At 40.0% G+C, this 18245-nt stretch overlaps 1 long non-coding RNA gene across 1 annotated transcript; it reads right to left on the bottom strand.

Moving 5' to 3' along the window:
* Positions 1 to 550: 550 nt before the first annotated feature.
* On the bottom strand, positions 551 to 3419 carry LOC129620591 (uncharacterized). Its single transcript, XR_008698582.1, has 3 exons — positions 3237 to 3419; positions 774 to 890; positions 551 to 685 (listed from the first exon to the last, which is right to left on the bottom strand). It is a non-coding gene; the product is annotated as an uncharacterized LOC129620591 (long non-coding RNA).
* Positions 3420 to 18245: the final 14826 nt, after the last annotated feature.

Raw genomic sequence — 18245 nt, forward strand, 5'->3', positions numbered from 1 at the left:
ATTCAGGAAAACAGATGAGTCCTTAGACCTTGTTTACACAGATGAGTATGTGCTTAGTTCCTACTTTTATTTGTGACACTTAACAACCCATTGAGTTTCAAAATGCATCTAAAATTTGATACTAAATATAAACCTCTGAATATGTATACAGAGTAGGACAAGTACCAAGAAGCAGAACTTTCTTTTCTGATGGCTCAGTAATCTGCCACCAAATTTGTACATACCCTGCAGTATCAAAAAGCATCAAGCCAAGGGAACTGATTTTATTCTCTTACTAAAACAAAGAGTTGAGATCTTGGGAAAAAGTTTACTTTAGAGGAATTTTAATCCAGATCAGACAGCTGTTCAAGATACAGAGACCATCAAACAAGGATCAATACTCATAAGAATAAATGAAGCTGGTGTTATAACTCTGTGATAATCAGAAGTAAAAATATTCTCTGGAAGGAGAAAAGAAGGTAATGTGTTGTTTGAAATTCTAGGGATTGGGGATACCTATCTAGAAAACATACATTTAGCACACTGATATGGACAAGTAGGCACTTCATAAATGTTTTATTATCATTGTAATTAGAATCCAGAACTACTTACTTATAGTTTAACCTTCTAAATTATTTTTGAAGCCCTTTCTCCAAAGGCTCCAAAGGCTTTTATTATAATCTCACGTCTGGGTATAATTTCATGTCTGAAAAAAAAAATGGAGAAGGATAAGAAGATGCTCTGAATAATCAGAAAAGTCAAGAACCCATATATTCTACCTGGGATTCTCTGACCTGGTGGTTTTAAATTGGATGTTGAACAAGCTTCATTCTCTATGGTCTGTCAGCTGTGCTCCCAGTTTGCTACTCAATCAATACATGCATGTAGATATGTGTCTGCATGTTAGGGTACTTTGCATTTCAGGGGAAAAAAGACAAGAGGTCTTAGCAATGTCTCTAATCCAATTACAGAAGCCCACAGAAAAGCACAGAAAGGTTGGAAGAAGCCCACAGTGGGAGAAGATTCCAGAATGACTTTATTGGTTGTCTTGAAGAGCTGGGCTAATATACCTCAGTGAGCCATTAAAGGAGAAAGGGGAAAGAAAGACAGTGATAAAGATGCATCTGAGTCCCAAATGTACTCTTCACAAAAAACTTGCTTTTTTCCATATGGACAATACCCAACTGTTGTTCATTTTGAAGTAATGATAAAAGCTATTGAAGCAGATAGGACCCTTACCCGAAATACCATTAACAAAAACTCTTAACCAGAGATGGGCAAGGGCTTCTGACCACACATTTATCTTTTCAGCTAAGTGCATATTTTCAGGAAACAATACTGTTCAAGGATTATCTTCAAAAAACAAATATACACATTCTGCCCTTAAGCTAAATACATGCCACATGTTCGCCTAAATGGCATATGTGGTGTGATACACGCATGCTCAGTCATGCCTGACTCTTTGCGAACCCATGGACTATAGCCTCTGCCAGGCTCCTCTGTCCATGGGATTCTCCAGGCAAGAAGACTGGAGTGGGTTTCCACGCCCTCCTCCAGGGGATCTTCCCAATAAGACCACATGCGAAACATAACTCTTTTTCAAAGTCTGGCCTTTCTGAAAATCTGTAGGTGGAATCTATCTGTGTATGGAGAAATATTCTTATTCAGGATGCAAATAAAAACAAGGTAACTATAATACTTCCACTGGACTGAAAAGTCAGCAAGTTACTTTAATGAAGTGAATTCTCACTTTTAATGCATTTAATAACTATTGAAAGTGAAAGTGTTAGTCACTCAGTCATGTCTGACTCTTTGCAACCCCATAGACTGTAGCCCGCCAGGATCCTCTGGAATTCAGCCCATGGAACACTCCAGGCAGGAATACTGGAATGGGTGGCCATTCCCTTCTCCAGGTGATCTTCCCAGCCCAGGGATTGAACCCAGGCTCCTGCATTACAGGCCGTTTCTTTACTACCGGAGCCACCAGGGAACTGACTTTTAATTAGATATTAATAGATAGTGTTTTAACAAAGTTGGATTTCAACTTCTCAGCCAGCTTCCTCTATTCTTCAGGCCTTTGTCAAGGAAGAGGCATTGTTTCTCCTCTGCCCTTTCTCTTACAACAAAGGATTCCAGAGGTTTACCCAAAGCCACAAGTCAAAGAATTATTCATTGACTGGCTTAAAGCTCTAAATCCTTGAGAATAGTACCCCCCAGTCAATGAGATTATCCAAGAATTCCATGACAGAATATGTCTTAGTCCATTTGGGCTAACAGATGAAACAAAATATAACAAAATATCATAGGCTGGGTAGCTTTTAAACAACAGGAATTTATTTCTCACAGTTCTGCAAGATGAGAAGTCCAAGAACAAGATGCTAGAGGATTTAATGTCTCTTGAGAGTTTGTTTCTTGGTTCATAGATAGCTGTCTTTCTGCTGTGTCCTTACATGATGGAAGAGGTAAAGGAGCTCTCTGGAGTCTCTTTTATAAGAGCACTAATCTTTTTCTACCCTCATGACCTAATCACCGCCCAAAAGTCCCACCTCCAAATATAAACTGGGGATTAGGTTCCAACGTATGAATTTGGGATACACAAAAATGCAGTCTATAGCAGAAAAAAATAAAAGAAAATTAGAATTGGAATTAAAGATGTCTGAGCTCTGGTCCCAGATGCTTTCTGACCTTGGTCATCTCTTGCCATAAAATCAGTAAGTGGGACTGAGGTCTCTTTGAGGACTTTATAAAGTGAGACAATTATAGGAGCTAAAACCAATGCTGAGGTGGGGGAAAGGGCTTATAGATCAACAGCAGGCCTAAAACAGAGCTACAAAGTGGTTAGGAAGCTGAAAAAAGATATTTACTAATTCTGACTTGAGAAGCGCAAAGGACTCAGAAGATCTGAGCTTCAGTGTACCCAAGGTCATCAAAGAAATGGGGCATTATTTTCTATTACTGAAGCTTATTGAATATCTCTTTAAATAAATTAAAGATCTCTTTAAAATAAATTATTGAAGATCTCTATAAAATAAAGAGATTATGACTGCTTTATTAAAAGTGCTTGGAACTTATTTTTGGAACCAGTCTTCATTTCATGGTCCTGAGTTTATACTAAGGCTTGATTAGATCAATGATTTCTTTTGCTGTTGACAGGGCCCCAGTTCCTATTCAGAACCCAACCACAAAATCAAGATACAACCTCAGAAGTTGAGCTTCTAAAAATGAAGATAATATATTTCCTTATAAATGAGCCTTACCTCTATCCCCAGGATCAACTCCACAACAGTTCTAGGGCTTCCAGGTCTTATAAACACCCAGCCAACAACAGAAGTTATGCTCAACCATCCAAAAGAGGCACCAAAGGATCTCAGCCGACCCTTGGATCCTGACGATCTTCATTTATACTTATTCTGGCAAATATTAAGTGCCTACAATGAGTAAAACACTGTGAAGAAGAAAAATATTAAGAATCTGGTCCTTTTTGCAATGAGTTTATGACCCACTGGGAAAGAGATTAAATTGAAGCTGAAATATTTTATCATTGAGGCACAAAATGCTATGATACCGGCAGTCACAGGTAGAGGGATAGAGAGGCCCCTCAAGAGGGGCTGCATTCTCACCAGTCTGAGTCTCTTAATGCTCCCCTATCCTTAGTCTACCTTGAACACTATTGATCTGATCTCTGGGACCAAGTTATTGCCTGGCCTTAGATAATCCTTAGACCTAGCAGGTAAGACAGGCCTTGGTCATTGCCCAAGAGAGTGCTGGGGATTTTGATCAACTGGGCAACCTTGTCACATTGTCAAATGGCCTGCAAGTGAACAAATGGGGTGATTACTGACTTGGAATACCAGGAAAAGCTTCCCAGCTTTTTGATCTAGCTCTTGAAAATTTAAAAACAATTTTAATGACTTTGTATTGGGTTGGCCAAAAAGTTTATTCTGGTTTTTCCATAAGATATTATAGAAAACCCAAACAAACATTTTGGCCAACCCAATGTATCTGTTGGAGTTCAGAGAAAAGGAGAAGAAAACAAACATCCTGGGGGGAAAAAAAAGAGAGAGAGAGAGAGAGATGGTAATAAGAAAGGCACAAGGATGGATATATGTATTCTCAAAAGGGACATATTAAATGTATGCCAGTGGAGAATACAGAGGTGGATCATCAAGTTTCAGCAGGCTTTGGGGCTCCTTTGCTGAATTGGCATATTCATGGTTACTAAGTTTCCTATCACAGTGTTCAGTCAGTCAGTTCAGTGGCTCAGTCATGTCCAACTCTGTCACCCAATGGACTGCAGCATGCCAGGCTTCCCTGTCTATCACCAGTTCCCGGAGTTTGTTCAAACTCATGTCCATTGAGTCAGTGATGCCATCCAACCATCTCATCCTCTGTTATCCCCTTCTCCTCTTGCCTTCAATCTTTCCCACGTGTTAGACATATATATAATAGGCAAGGAAAACAAAAACTCATGAATTGTACTTCCCTGGTGGTCCATTGGTTAAGAATCCACCTGTCAATGCAGCAGACAAAGGTTCTATCCCTTATCTGAGGAGACACCACATGCTGTGGAGCAACTAAGCCCTTCCATGAGCCACAACCACTGAAACCTGTGCACTAAGAGCCTGTGCCCTGCAACAGGAGAAGCCACCACAATGAGAAATCCATGCACCACAACTAGAGAAAGTCTGCATGCAGCAATTAAGACCCAGCACAGCCAAACCTAATAAATAAATAAAATTTTTATTAAAAAATCATGGGTTAATTTGATTTCCTCAGCCATTGGGATGTATCATCTGAATGCTGTGGTCCTAAAATACAAGAGACTCATAATCTGTTAAAATAAATTTAGAAGATAGAACTTTTGATTACTTATACATACAAAGAAAAGATATTGATTAAACCATCCTTGAATAATACTTCTTTGTTATCATATGTGAAGACCAAATTTAACTGATGAGTGACAGCAGAACCCAAAAAAGCACTACAAATAAAGACTTCTATAACTCTCAAGAATAGATCCCTGTCAGGTTTTAGGGGTGGAGGCAAAAGGGCAGCCAGCACTTACTTTCGATCAACTCTTGTGTACTGATGCTGACAAAGGCTCATCATGTTTGAGACCTTACATTCCAGCTCAGTCTGCCTAGGTGGGATGGCAAGGTTGGGTACACTGCAGCTGCCAGGTACTTCCTGCACCCACCTCCAAGGCCTCTTCAATAGCTTACAGCACTTAGCCATGTGGCCTGGCTGCTACAAAAGCTACCAGCTATGGAAGAACTGAATGGTCATTTACTGCAACCAAGCAGAGAATGAGAAAGGAAGACAGAATTTGGGTAACTCCTTTTCATATGTAGCTCTGTCAGGTATGAATGGCAGAGATGAAGTAACTTTCTCTTTACTAACCTGTTTTCCATCCTGGTTTTATTTATTTCCACACCCTCCAAGCTATCCCTGGGGCTTTCATTCTTCGTCAACCACCCAACTTGGTGTGCAGTGCATAAAGAAAATTGTCAGAAGTAGTATTTGTTACTTGACATTTTCTACTGGAATGATTTTTTAAAAGTATAAAAAACACAATAAAAAGGTAAACCTTCTGCAGATGCTGCTGGTATATGAATACTAAGGCTAATGTGACATTCCACTTTGCTTTCAGTGACCTCCACCCCTAAAATTAACTGCACAGAGGGGTTAATCCAACAATAATTTGTCAACAATCTTCTGAGTGCCCACTTACCCATCTCTGGGTTATCCAAGAGAACCCAGACCAAAAGGCAGGCAGAATGCATGCCAGCATCCCTGGAATTAAAACTTTCTTATGCTAAATTCTATGCAACAGATGTACCCTTCTATTGATGTTATCTTGGGATCTATTGAATTATTTTTAATTCCCTGAACCCATATAGTCAAAGCTATTCAATTAATTCAACAAATATTTATTAAGTACTGCTGTATATCAGGCACTGTTCTAGATGCTTGGAATATGGCAGTTAATGAGAGAGGAAAAAAAGCCATGTACTTATCAAGCTTTCCTCTAGAGGGGGAGGCTATACAAAGAAGGAAAGAAGGGAGGAAAGAGGGAGAAGAGGGAGGAAGGGGTATTCCCCTAGATCATGTATGGCCTTGTGGACCAATTGTCAAATCTCAACTCTAATTTCAAGGAAGCCATTGAGGGGTTTTGCACAGAGATGTAGCATCACTGAACTTACGCTCTGGAAAGAGAATTCTGGCAGCTGGGTAGAAAGCAATGTGTAATGAGCATAACTGTCTCAACAGCAACTTCCAAGTCTCCCAGTGGATCAGACCTGAGCCAGGAGGCCTCTTGCCTCTCTTGGCTCTCATCCCAGTGGCATTTCTCTCTTCGTTTCATAAAATAGTTTTAAAATATTCACTATGCAGCTTTAGAGAAGCATTTGATCTCTTAATGCACTTCCCCCTCAAAGTTACTGTTCAGAGATGAGCAAGCAAAACTTAGGAGAGGCCAGTGCTGCTAACAGACAGTTCTCACCACACACATCATTCTCCAGTTACCCAGGCAATAAGTGACCCAACCTCTTTGGATAGAGCCTAAATTACACTAGGTACTACACTGAGCATGCGGACCCCATTCCAAGTAAATTTTTTGAAAGGAAAACAAAAGAAAGAACTGTTAAATCAGAAAAGCTATTCCTGGTTCTAACTACCACCAACTCATTCTGTGTCTTTTGGAAAGTTTCCGTGTCCTCACAGAAAAGTAAGGTGATCAGGCCCATTTGTCTTCATCCCACCCACGTTTAATGAACAGATTTCATGGTCCAGCCCCCTGTCCAAAGTCCTAAACATAAAAAGATAAGATTTAGTCCTTGCTCTCAAGAAGCTTTCAATAAATTGGGAGAGATGGCTCTGATAATTACATATAATATATGATAATTACAATAATAAAGATGAGAAAAAAAAAGTTCTGGAGTGTGTAAAAAATAAAGCCATGCTTAAATATCTTTGCAGCCCCAGCACTCGGCTTCTGAATCTACTCCAGGGAATCTGTCTCTCAATGACCTTAGGAAAGCCTGTCCATAGACAGCAATAGCCCAACTTTGACTCACTGAAGTCAGTTCTTCTGTGCAATGTTCACTTCATTCTTAGCAGCCTATAGAAAAGAGTCATCAAGAAAATCAGCCCTTTCTGCTAAACTTAGAAAAATCAGCAGTCAGCCCAATCTTTAAAAATATACATCTCTAAATAATTATCTTTTGAAACTCAAGGCTGTATATTGTCATCCTGTTTATTTAACTTAAATGCAGAGTACATCATGAGAAACGCTGGACTGGAAGAAACACAAGCTGGAATCAAGATTGCCGGGAGAAATATCAATAACCTCAGATATGCAGATGACACCACCCTTATGGCAGAAAGTGAAGAGGAACTCAAAAGCCTCTTGATGATTGCCACCTTAGTTCCACAGACTAATTTGCCAGAAACTCCTTCATATACTGAAGGTGAGATTCTTAAAGCTAAGAGTGAGGGCTTTCAAGAAGATCATATGGGTTGGTTCCAAAAAGAGGGACTCCTTTTTCTGCCTGGAGACCTCCAATGGAAGTTGGTTAACTTCTTACATGCCACTACTCATTTAGGAGAAAAGGCCCTCCAAAGATTACTAGAAAGGTCCTTCAAAGGAACAGGCTTCCAAACAACTGTAAGACAGGTGGTCTCTTGTCCCACTTGCCAATTAAACAACCCCCAAGGAGCTCAAAGACCCCAGCTGGCCCAGCCCGTCCAATGACGTAGGGCCCACCCAGGAGAGGACTGGCAGATGGACTTCACCCAGATGCCAGTTTCTCAAGGGTATAAATACCTATTAGTTATGATAGATACATTCACAGGATGGATTGAAGGCTTTCCCACCCGGACCGAGAAGGCTGAGGAGGTAGTTAAAAACTTCTCCATGAAATCATTTCAAGATTTGGTCTGCCCAGGTCATTACAAAGTGACAATGGGACATCATTTACTTCTAAGGTCACCCAAGGGGTCTCGAAAACATTGGACATTACTTATTATCTCCATTGTGCCTGGAGGCCTCAATCTTCAAAAAAAGTAAAAAGAGCCAATCAATTTTTAAAATCAGCGATAAAAAAGATAACCCAGGAGACCTCCCTGGGATGGAAGGAGGCTTTACCAATAGCTCTCCTCCACACCCGCATTGCCCCTAAGGAACAGGTTGGTCTTAGTCCTTATGAGATGCTATATGGGAGACCTTTTGTTTATGTCAATGACCTCTTCCTAGATCCAGAGGTTCAGACCCTCCAGTCTTATACCATGGCCATTGGGCAATTCCAACAGGATTATACGCTTGTGGGGTATGAACCAGGACCCAAAAGATTCTAAAGAGTCACCACTCTATGCTCCAGGAACTCAAGTCCTAATTAAAGTCTGGAAAGATGGGTCCCAAAGGTTCAACTCCAGCCCACATGGAAGGGCCCCTACCCTGTAATACTTTCTACCTCCACAGCAGTCAAGATACCAGGACATGACTCCTCGATTCACTGCTCACGAGTCAAGCCATGGAAAAAAACAGAAGAGGACACTTGATACACCTGTGAGCCCCTGGGAGATCTCAGATACCTATTCAGAACTACAAATGAGTGTCATTGTAATGAACACCCCCAAAATCTGGTTTCTGGGGATAAGATTTCTCAGGATAACTCTAAGGAGCCAACAGAGCTTGACAGAGACTGTACTCCAAAACAGACAGGAGATAGATCTTCTGATCCCTGAACAAGGAGGGACTTGAGCTATCCTGGCGATGTGAATTTAAAATTGACCAATGTCCCTACTAGTCCTCGTTATGCTATATTGATGACGCTTATGATTATTCCATGTACTGTCAATTGTCTAACCTGTTTTGTCTCTGCCCAGGCCAATCAGCTACAACATGCAGTGCCAGTTCAACAAAGATATAAAACTACAGCTGACCACGGAAAATATCACACACCCTTGGACACCACTATAAGGACTCTGAGGATTGAGACTAGCAGGAGGGGGAGGCCCAATACCCCTTGCCGCCCCAGTTTAGCAGGAAGTAGCCAGAAAGACCTCGACGCCCCTATTCCCAAAGAATTGGACCTCCCATCTCTTGAGGGGGGAATGTTAGGTAGGTAGAATAGGGAAAAGGAGTCCAAAATGGCGGTGGCTAAAAGACAAGGAAGGTCCGAGGACCAGAGTGAAGACTTCAGGCAGAACAAACAGAACAAACAGCACTCCTGGCTAAGCCCAATTTGCATAGGGCAGGCCCAGGTGGTGGAAAAAACATATAAAAGGAGGAGCCAAAGCGCTTTCTCTCGGACTCTCTCTCCCTCGTGCATGCATGTGCTCTCTCTCTCTCTTTCTCTCTCTCTTTCTCCCTCCCCACACACTTCTCCACTCCCTTCTTTTCGAGTCTTGGCTTCTCCTGCTCTCTTCTAAATAAAATGGAGCTGTAACACTGAAAAAAAAAAAAAGAAAGAAAGTGAAAGTGGAGAGTGAAAAAGTTGGCTTAAAGCTCAACATTCAGAAAATGAAGATCATGGCATCTGGTCCCACCACTTTATGGGAAATAGATGGGGAAACAGTGGAAACAGTGTCAGACTTTATTTTTCTGGGCTCCAAAATCACTGCAGATGGTAACTGCAGCCATGAAATTAAAAGATGCTTACTCCTTGGAAGGAAAGTTATGACCAACCTAGATAGCATATTCAAAAGCAGAGACATTACTTTGCCAACAAAGGTCATCTAGTCAAGGCTATGGTTTTTCCAATGGTCATGTATGGATGTGAGAGTTGGACTGTGAAGAAGGCTGAGTGCCGAAGAATTGATGCTTTTGAACTGTGGTGTTGGAGAAGACTCTTGAGAGTCCCTTGGACTGCAAGGAGATCCAACCAGTCCATCATAAAGGAAATCAGTCCTGAATATTCATTGGAAGGACTGATGCTGAAGCTGAAACTCCAGTACTTTGGCCACCTGATACAAAGAACTGACTCATTGGAAAAAACCCTGATGCTGGGAAAGATTGAAGGCAGGAGGAGAAAGGCATGACAGAGGATGAGATGGTTGGATGGTATCACCGACTCAATGGACATGAGTTTGAGTAAACTCTGGGAGTTGGTGATGGATAGGGAGGCTTGGCATGCTGCAGTCCATGGGGTCCCAAAGAGTTGGACATGACTGAGTGACTGAACTTAACTGAACTAGAAACTAAACTTTGAGTAATTACCAACATAGATACTGAGTGTTCTCCATCAATGGTGTGCCAGTTCTGACACAAAAAGTGACTAGTCTTCAAGAAATGAGGTTTGGCTAAAGTCATCTGGATCAGGGCAAGGCCAGGGTGAACCTGAGACATTAAGATATAAACTTAAGAACAAAAGCTAGACTAAAGAGAAGTTCCCTGGATACTCCTGTCTAAAAACTTCACCAATACCTTGGTGAGATGACATGGGAATTAACACCAAAACAAACTGAAATTCCATCTGTACTTAGCATTTTTTTTGTTCCATGTATGTGCACATGGAGTAGAAGCTTTCTCACCATTACAATAATCCCATGGTTGATTAGCTAACTGAAAGAACTGGTGCAGAAGGAAATAACAATAGTGATGGATTCATACCTTAAACTTTGTTACTTAAGCTTAAAACATATGCATATATTCGTTAATCATCTGAAGTAGCACCCAGGCCTGAGTGTGGTTTCTCCAATCAGAGTTCTGTAAAGTCTTGCTTATGTACACTATGCACATAATACCTTGACTTTAACTTCCAGTTTCCATTTCTTTAAAGTAGAATGATAACTTAAAGGTACTTACAAGGCATCTGATTTGTAGGTTTTTCTAGTTTATTTCAATTACATACAGTCATCTCACCCATACCTTATACAACAGATAACTTGATGTTATCAAGCCTTTCCAAAGTATTCAGATTAGTTTTAAAAGAAACAATTCCTTTTCATTTTTGCATTCACTTCATAGATTTATATAATATTTAATTAAATTAAGTAATTACAATAATAAGTAGAAGTGGCATAAACAGGATTGAAAGTGAAGTCACCCAGTCGTGTCCAACTCGTAGTGACCCCATGGACTGCAGCCTTCCAGGCACCTCCGTCCATGGGATTTTCCAGGCAAGAGTACTGGAGTGGGTTGCCATTTCCTTCTCCTAATAATACAGGATTAGGAACAAACAACTGCCTCCTTTTTAAAATTTGGATTTTAGTGATACTCAAGAACTAGGTATTGTTTTTATTTTTTAATTTTTGGCAGCACCCCAAGGCATGTGGGATCTTAGTTCCCTAACCAAGGATTGAACCCATGCCCTCTGCATTGGAAGGTAGATTCTTAACCACTGGACTTCGAGGGAAGTCTCAGTAATTATTAATATCACTAGATAATCACTAACTCACCTAGTGTGAGTGTCCCTGAGTGCCAGCCTACTGGCTGCAGCAGTTCAATGTCCTAGGCTTGGGCTCAGTCAGTATGTTCCCTAGAGGGCTTGGGAAGCCAGTTAAGTGGAGATCAGATAAGAGAGATCTATGGTATATGCTTGTATATATACACATATATTCAAAGTCAAAATAATCCCAACTGTTTGAGTTTTCCTCTCCTTCTCCCTTCAACTGAGGAAGAATGCCTTCTCGTTCCCTTCTGGATTGAACTTCATGTACACAGAAGTAAAGATCATAGGATATTCTAGCATGCTTTCTCTGTAGCTTCTAAAGAATTGGGTAAGTAAAATAATGAGGCAAGAAATGCAATGAGAATAGTTTAGATACTGAAGGAGCAGTGATAGAACCAGTTTTCAGCTCAGCGCAATAGTATATCCCACACAGCCTCTAGCCTGTAATATCACATCTATCTACAAGTACTGAAATCATTTATATATCCATGTTTATTGACTGAGGCTTAGTGTAAAACAAAGGGAGTGTTAATTTGCTTTGCATAATAAATAACGAAGTTTTTCTTTTCTGATTTTCTGGAGCATCCTAAGAGCCAGACGGCTGAGTACCCTGAACCTGGGAAAATAGGAGAGAGGCAATTATGTAGCCTGGAATGAAAAATTATCTAGCAGCAATCAGGGAACAAAAGGAAAGCTGGCCTAGGAAAGATTCTCAGCTATGGAGAACACCCAGAAAATTCAGGTCAATTATGCTCACCACATTTATTTAACATAGTTTTTTATCTGTGCAGTGATGAAATACTCCTCAGGCTCCCCAAAACCTCCCATCAAAGGCTATGACTTGTAATACCTTTTATTGATGGTGTTTTGGTGTGACACTTCTGTTTCCTGCTTAGAGTAATGTGGGCTTGACAGAAAACAGAAGCTTCAGGATGCAAAACACTGGATGAGAACAGAGAGTCAAGTAGAGGCAAGAATTTGAAGCAAGAGGTGACAGAAGCTCTCTCCCTTGGGAGAGCCCTAAAGACATGAGACACTGTTTGAGACAGCATAGGGGCTTCCCTGGTAGCTCAGATGGTAAAGAATTCACCTGCAATGCAAGAGATCTAGGTTCAGTTCCTGGGTTGGGAAGATGCCCTGGAGAAGGGAACAGCTACCCACTCCAATATTCTGGCCTGGAGAATTCCATGGACTGTATAGTCCATGGGGTAGCAAAGAGTCAGACACAACTGAATGACTTTCACTTCACAAGTTGACTGTGCCACAAGAAGTTTACAGTCTTATCAAGGAAATTGTATGTGTCCACATGAAATAGGGACTTCCCTGGTGGTCTAATGGTTAAGATTCTGCATTCCAATGTAGAGACACAGGTTTGATCCCTGGTCAGGGAACTAAGATCCCACATGCCATGGAGCAACTAAGCCCACATACTCTGGAGCCCATGAGCTGTATCTAGAGAAGCCAGTGCACTGCAATGAAGAGCCTGCACAGTCAAAAATATTAAAAAAAAAAAAAAAAAAAAAGAAGGAAAGAAAGAAACAGTAACATAAGAGAGGATATTGTGTACTAATTTGAAAGGCAAATTGCTCTTGTTGTGGAAGTTACATACTAAAGCAGATGGCAGTACTGACTGAAAAGTATTTAGTAGGTTATAAAAGAGAGAATAAGCTTCACTTTCATGATGTCTTTATCAGAAACTATTGTTTACAATTAAAGAGAACAACAGCAGTGAAAAAGCAGGATACTTCCTCACTGTCCCTACCATTGTTATCACTCTAAAAGAGGCGTGATATTCATAGATAATTGCTACTGTGACGAATTTGGATACATTTTCCATATTGATTTTTGCTCTAAAAGTTTACCAATATTTGAAATGGACATATATAAAGAATAGGAAGTATTCCAATATGTATGAATAAAGAAGGTACAATTCCCTTGGCCCAAGAGGCATATGGTCATTACTCATATTCTTTGGATTCTACAATGCACGTCCTGACAGGAAGCACAGTTCCTTTGTCACTGTCCACTCTCTCTGCAGTGGCCCATGGTGGCCCTTTCTATGGTGCTATGGTTTCATTGCCCAGTAGGGCAGAGATCCATGTAAAATGGCTCTATACGGATCCTGCCTGACATGGTCCAGAAATACATCTGAAAACATCTGTGGAAATGAATAGTTCTCAAGCTTCACAAATTTCTTAAAAGATAAAAATTTAAACACTCTATTCTGCACATGTGTATTGACAAAGAATAAAATGAGAAAGTCAAAGGAAGTTTCCAGTGCAGGTCCTTGGGTAAGTCTACCCACTTTGTTGTTGTCACACACTTCAAGTAATTATTACTTACTGCAGGAAAGGAAAATGGTTTTCTCAAACCATTTTCCCCCACCCATCTGCTGTCAGAAAGGTCATTATGATGGAAGACTTGTCTACAGAACTGCACAGGACCAAACAAAACACGGCACTACTACCAAAGGCAATTGTGCATTCACGTAACAGAATATGAAGTCCCTGTTCGCCATCCCAGTAATATGCCTTAGGTTATTTTACACACGTTTGTAAGATGGAATGAGAGATAAGCTGTATGGACACATGCTGTGTCCTTCACATACATGCACACATTTATTTTATTTATTTTTTTTAATTTAATTTTATTTTATTTTTAAACTTTACAAATTGTATTAATTTTGCCAAATATCAAAATTTTATTTTAAATGAAAAGGTCTAAAAGTCATGTTTTAACCCATACTTCCCTGTTTCCTTCAGGGTCCTGGTTTTGAATTCTACCTTCAACATGCTATGTTTATCATTCTTAAAAGATAGGGGATATAGAGCTGACAATAACACTAAGTCATTTGAAGCATGCATTATAAGTTACAGACAAAATAGAGGCTCTGGTTTATTATGCTGAAGCTATAAAGCCACAAATACAAAATACGGCTAGCAGTCACCTTACTTTATTCTCCTTTTAACAACTTACTAACAGTGTGTAAATATAAAAGGAAACTTTGATTTTTTCATCAGAGCTTTCTGAAATGGATACTAGAGTGCATTTAACATTGTGACCAGAAATATTGAAATTTGACAGCTGAGAGGTTAAAGGTCTCAAATTTATACATCGAGGTGTTTGTTCCTGTCATCGTCCCAGCAGCTTGCTCAGAATAACCCCTTTTGCTTACTGAACCTTTGAGAAACAGGGAACATTAAGTAATACATCTTGGCATACATCCTGAGATTCTACTTTCATCAGGAAGCAAGCCATCCTAAGCTTACTGAAAGAATTCTAGGAATAGTAAAGACTATCTGTGCAACCTTGGTATTTAAATATATTGGGTAGAAAAAGCTCCTATTGTTCAGACCCCCACTCTAAATATGTCAGCCTAAAATTCTGGATTTTGTGCTTAATTTTCTACTTACCTCTCACCTGACATTTCCTTCTGCCAAAATTATATTTGCTGAAAACAGAAAAATGACTGCTCAAATTCTTCCTGAAAAAGTGGGAATATCACCTTTTACTCAAGCAAAAATTATCTTCAGCACAAGCATTTCCTTCCATTTTACTGCCCATTTCAGTGCCTACTTCTCCTTTTAGGTAAGTAACAGCCCATCCTCCACTCCCACTCCCCAGGTACCCAGATTGCCCTGTCCTACCCACTGCCCATTCAAACTAGCCAGTTGATTAGAACACAAACTGTGTTTGAAGATTTGGATCCACCTCAACATCTTGATCCTTCAAATGTATAAATCCAGTAGACAATTTGCAAAATCGATAGCAATAATTTCTCCAAATAGAACAGTAATAAGCCATAAGAGTTCATATTAAAGGAAGAAGGAGATGACTGTCACAATAGCTCACATGTTTTAAGTATTTATCTGGCCTTCTTATAGTCACATGTATTAATTCATTTAATCTTTCCAAGAATTGCATTAGTCTTATACCATTTTATTGCCTCCTCTCCCCTTTTTCTTATGTAAAAACAAAATGGCCAAGATTCTTTTTTCAAAACTGTCTTGAGATAAAGATTATGGGTAGTCTTTAGGCTTACCCATAAGGGAAGGATAGGACTGACTCCCACTGCAAAATACACAGTTGCTATTAATACATTATGAATCTTCAAGATCACTAGTATATCATTGAAGTATAGAATGGTAAATACTGGAATACCAAGATTCTGCCACAACCCATTCTTAATAAAATATATTTCAGTAAGTAGTAATATGTTATCCCTCCCAGGGATATTTGTCATCTAGTAATATCTTAAACCAAAGGGATTAATAGTCAAAGACTGAACATCAGAATGACCTTCCTGCAAAACAAACAAAGAGAGAGATTTTTACATCCTTTCAAATTATGCTAAACCAAATAACTATTTTTCCATCCATATACAAGGACTTATCCGGTTGAAATAAGATAAAACAGGCAGGCCACATTCAACACTGCTAGACCCCTGCTTCCAGGTTTTCAGAGGGAAAAGGACATAAAAACTATAATTCCATTAGGAAATGGAACATAATTATTTGTTTTTCACGCATTGATGATACTTGTGAATTGTTCCATTAATGCTGTGCTGATAAGAAAACACTTGAAACATTCCCTTCAAACTTGAGCGTGCATTAGAATGATCTGGAGGGATTGTTAAAACATAGATTGCTGGGCCTCAAAGCAGAGTTTCTGATTAACAAGTTCCCAAGTAATGCTGATGTTGCTGATACAGGAACCATACTCGGAGAAGTAATACTTCTTGCCAGGGAAGGAAAAGCAGGTGCTGAGTTTCCCCAGGTATTTTTGGATAGATGAGGGAGCTAATAGAAGTATTTCTCCAGCAGAGATGTCAGAGTAGCTTTCAGCATCAAATAGGTACTGACCTCTTATAATGTGCCAAACACTATGCAAGGCATTGAGGAAGACATAGTGAGGGAGCAGACATCAGTGCATTGTGCTCAAAGAGGTGAGCAAATGAGGCTGGAACTGAGATCTGAAGGATAGATGGGAGTCAGTGCAACCAAGCAGTCTAGGGAAGAGCTCTCCACCAGGAAAATGTCAGACAGACTGACACTGTAGAGTCAGACTGGGTGAACCTCACCAGGAAGGCTGAGCTGGAGGCTCCCAAGGATGCGGACAATCAGATAGGCTTCAGGACAGGGAGAGAACTCTACTGCTTTCTGCTGCTCGAAAAGGACCTTCATCAGGATCCTCAAGGTTGGGTGGAGGGAGCAGTGCACACAGACACTCACTCCTCAAAAACTACACAAAGCAGAGGAGGTAGATGAAAATGATCCCTTTGGCTAAGCCCAGACCAAGGTGGTCAGTTTATTTCAGTCCAAAGAAACCGATACTGATATGAACTCCCCCAACCCTACGCAGAAGCATAGAGTGAAAAGAGGGGGGAAAATGCTACAAACAAAAAGGGATTTTATGTGTCTGCCATGAAACACCTGCGTAAAAGAGAAAAGGCAGGAAAATCTATTTTACACCTCAAATCAAAAGATTTTACATTCCCTTCAAGTTTTTATATTAGGGACCAGACATGGCATTTTATACATGAAGCCCACTCTTTATAGCTCTGATAGAATAAATGGGAGAGAGAAAAAAAAATCAGACTAGACAAGTTACCAGATTGCCCCTTCCTCATATTTTGTGAAAATTATCTTTTCTGAGACTCACAATAGCCTCAAACTCTGCATGATTTACTAGGAAGGCTTTAGAAGCCAAAGCTCTTGTAGACCATTCAGCCATGGCATACGGGCTCAAGATTTTCTTAGCTCATCTTCAGGTAGATTTATCACCTCTCACAGAAAAACACAGCTATGCTATGTGAAGTTTCGAATGACCTGGGATCACTCTTTTGCCCCAATTAGGTCCTCTAAAATTTGAATTAAACTGCACAAACTGTTTCAGAAGCCACAAAACCTGTTTCCTAGCTCCCATCTAAGAACAAGCCAACAAGCTAACATCAACTGTTTCTGATTCTTGGCAGGAAAGCTCATTTCTAGATCCTAGCATCCCCTCCCAAAAAGGCACATTCTCTGCTAATGCCCACATATCATGCTTCTTTGAGTAATATTTCCCTCAAGTTTTAAAACGTGTTATTAAGGCACCTATAGCACATTTTAAGCAGCTTGGAAGCAAGCTTCTCACCAATGAATATTAAATCTCTTGGGTGAATGAAGTCCTCCTGCCCCCTCTGCAGACAAAGTAAGAAAATAAGCCATTTTTTCCCTTGGCTACTAATGAATCTCTAACTGCTGATTTGTTTCCATTTTCGGTCTAGCATAAACAAAAAGGCCTGCAGCCCTCTTTTGTGGTTGCCTGAGCTCACCAACCACCATGCAAAGGCAGCAATTTTTCATTATTGATAAAATGTAATGTCATAATGTCATGGCCTTTCAGGTCATCATCTTGGTAAGTCAGCAATGACATTATCACGTTTTATAATGATAACAAATGACCATAATGTTTGCATGTAATTTTCATTGGCTCCTTCAGAATTCTAATTTGACCCCATCAACAGATAGAACTCAATAGCAACTTCAGATGCCTACTTCCTTAGATCTGCTCAAAGCTAATAGCAAAATCTGCATGAATCAAAGATACAAGGGCCATTCCCCACCCCACACTCTTTGACTAAATGTTTTACTTTTGGAAAGAAGATTTTTTGCAGAATGTATTTGCACTGTTGAATTTGGGCATGTAAATGCATTAAATACATTTACTTGCTATTCATTCATGAACTCTCACTAACCCCTTTCTGTCCTGTTCTTGCCTGTACTTCTCTAATCTGTCTAGTGATTTCTGAGTGCTGTGTCCTGCCTGTTTCACAGTAATCATAGAACACTAATTGGTCTAAATGATAAGAATCATTCATGGGGCACTTAT

The sequence above is a fragment of the Bubalus kerabau genome, chromosome 10 (genome assembly GCF_029407905.1).
Source record: "Bubalus kerabau isolate K-KA32 ecotype Philippines breed swamp buffalo chromosome 10, PCC_UOA_SB_1v2, whole genome shotgun sequence".
Lineage (NCBI taxonomy): Eukaryota > Metazoa > Chordata > Mammalia > Artiodactyla > Bovidae > Bubalus > Bubalus kerabau.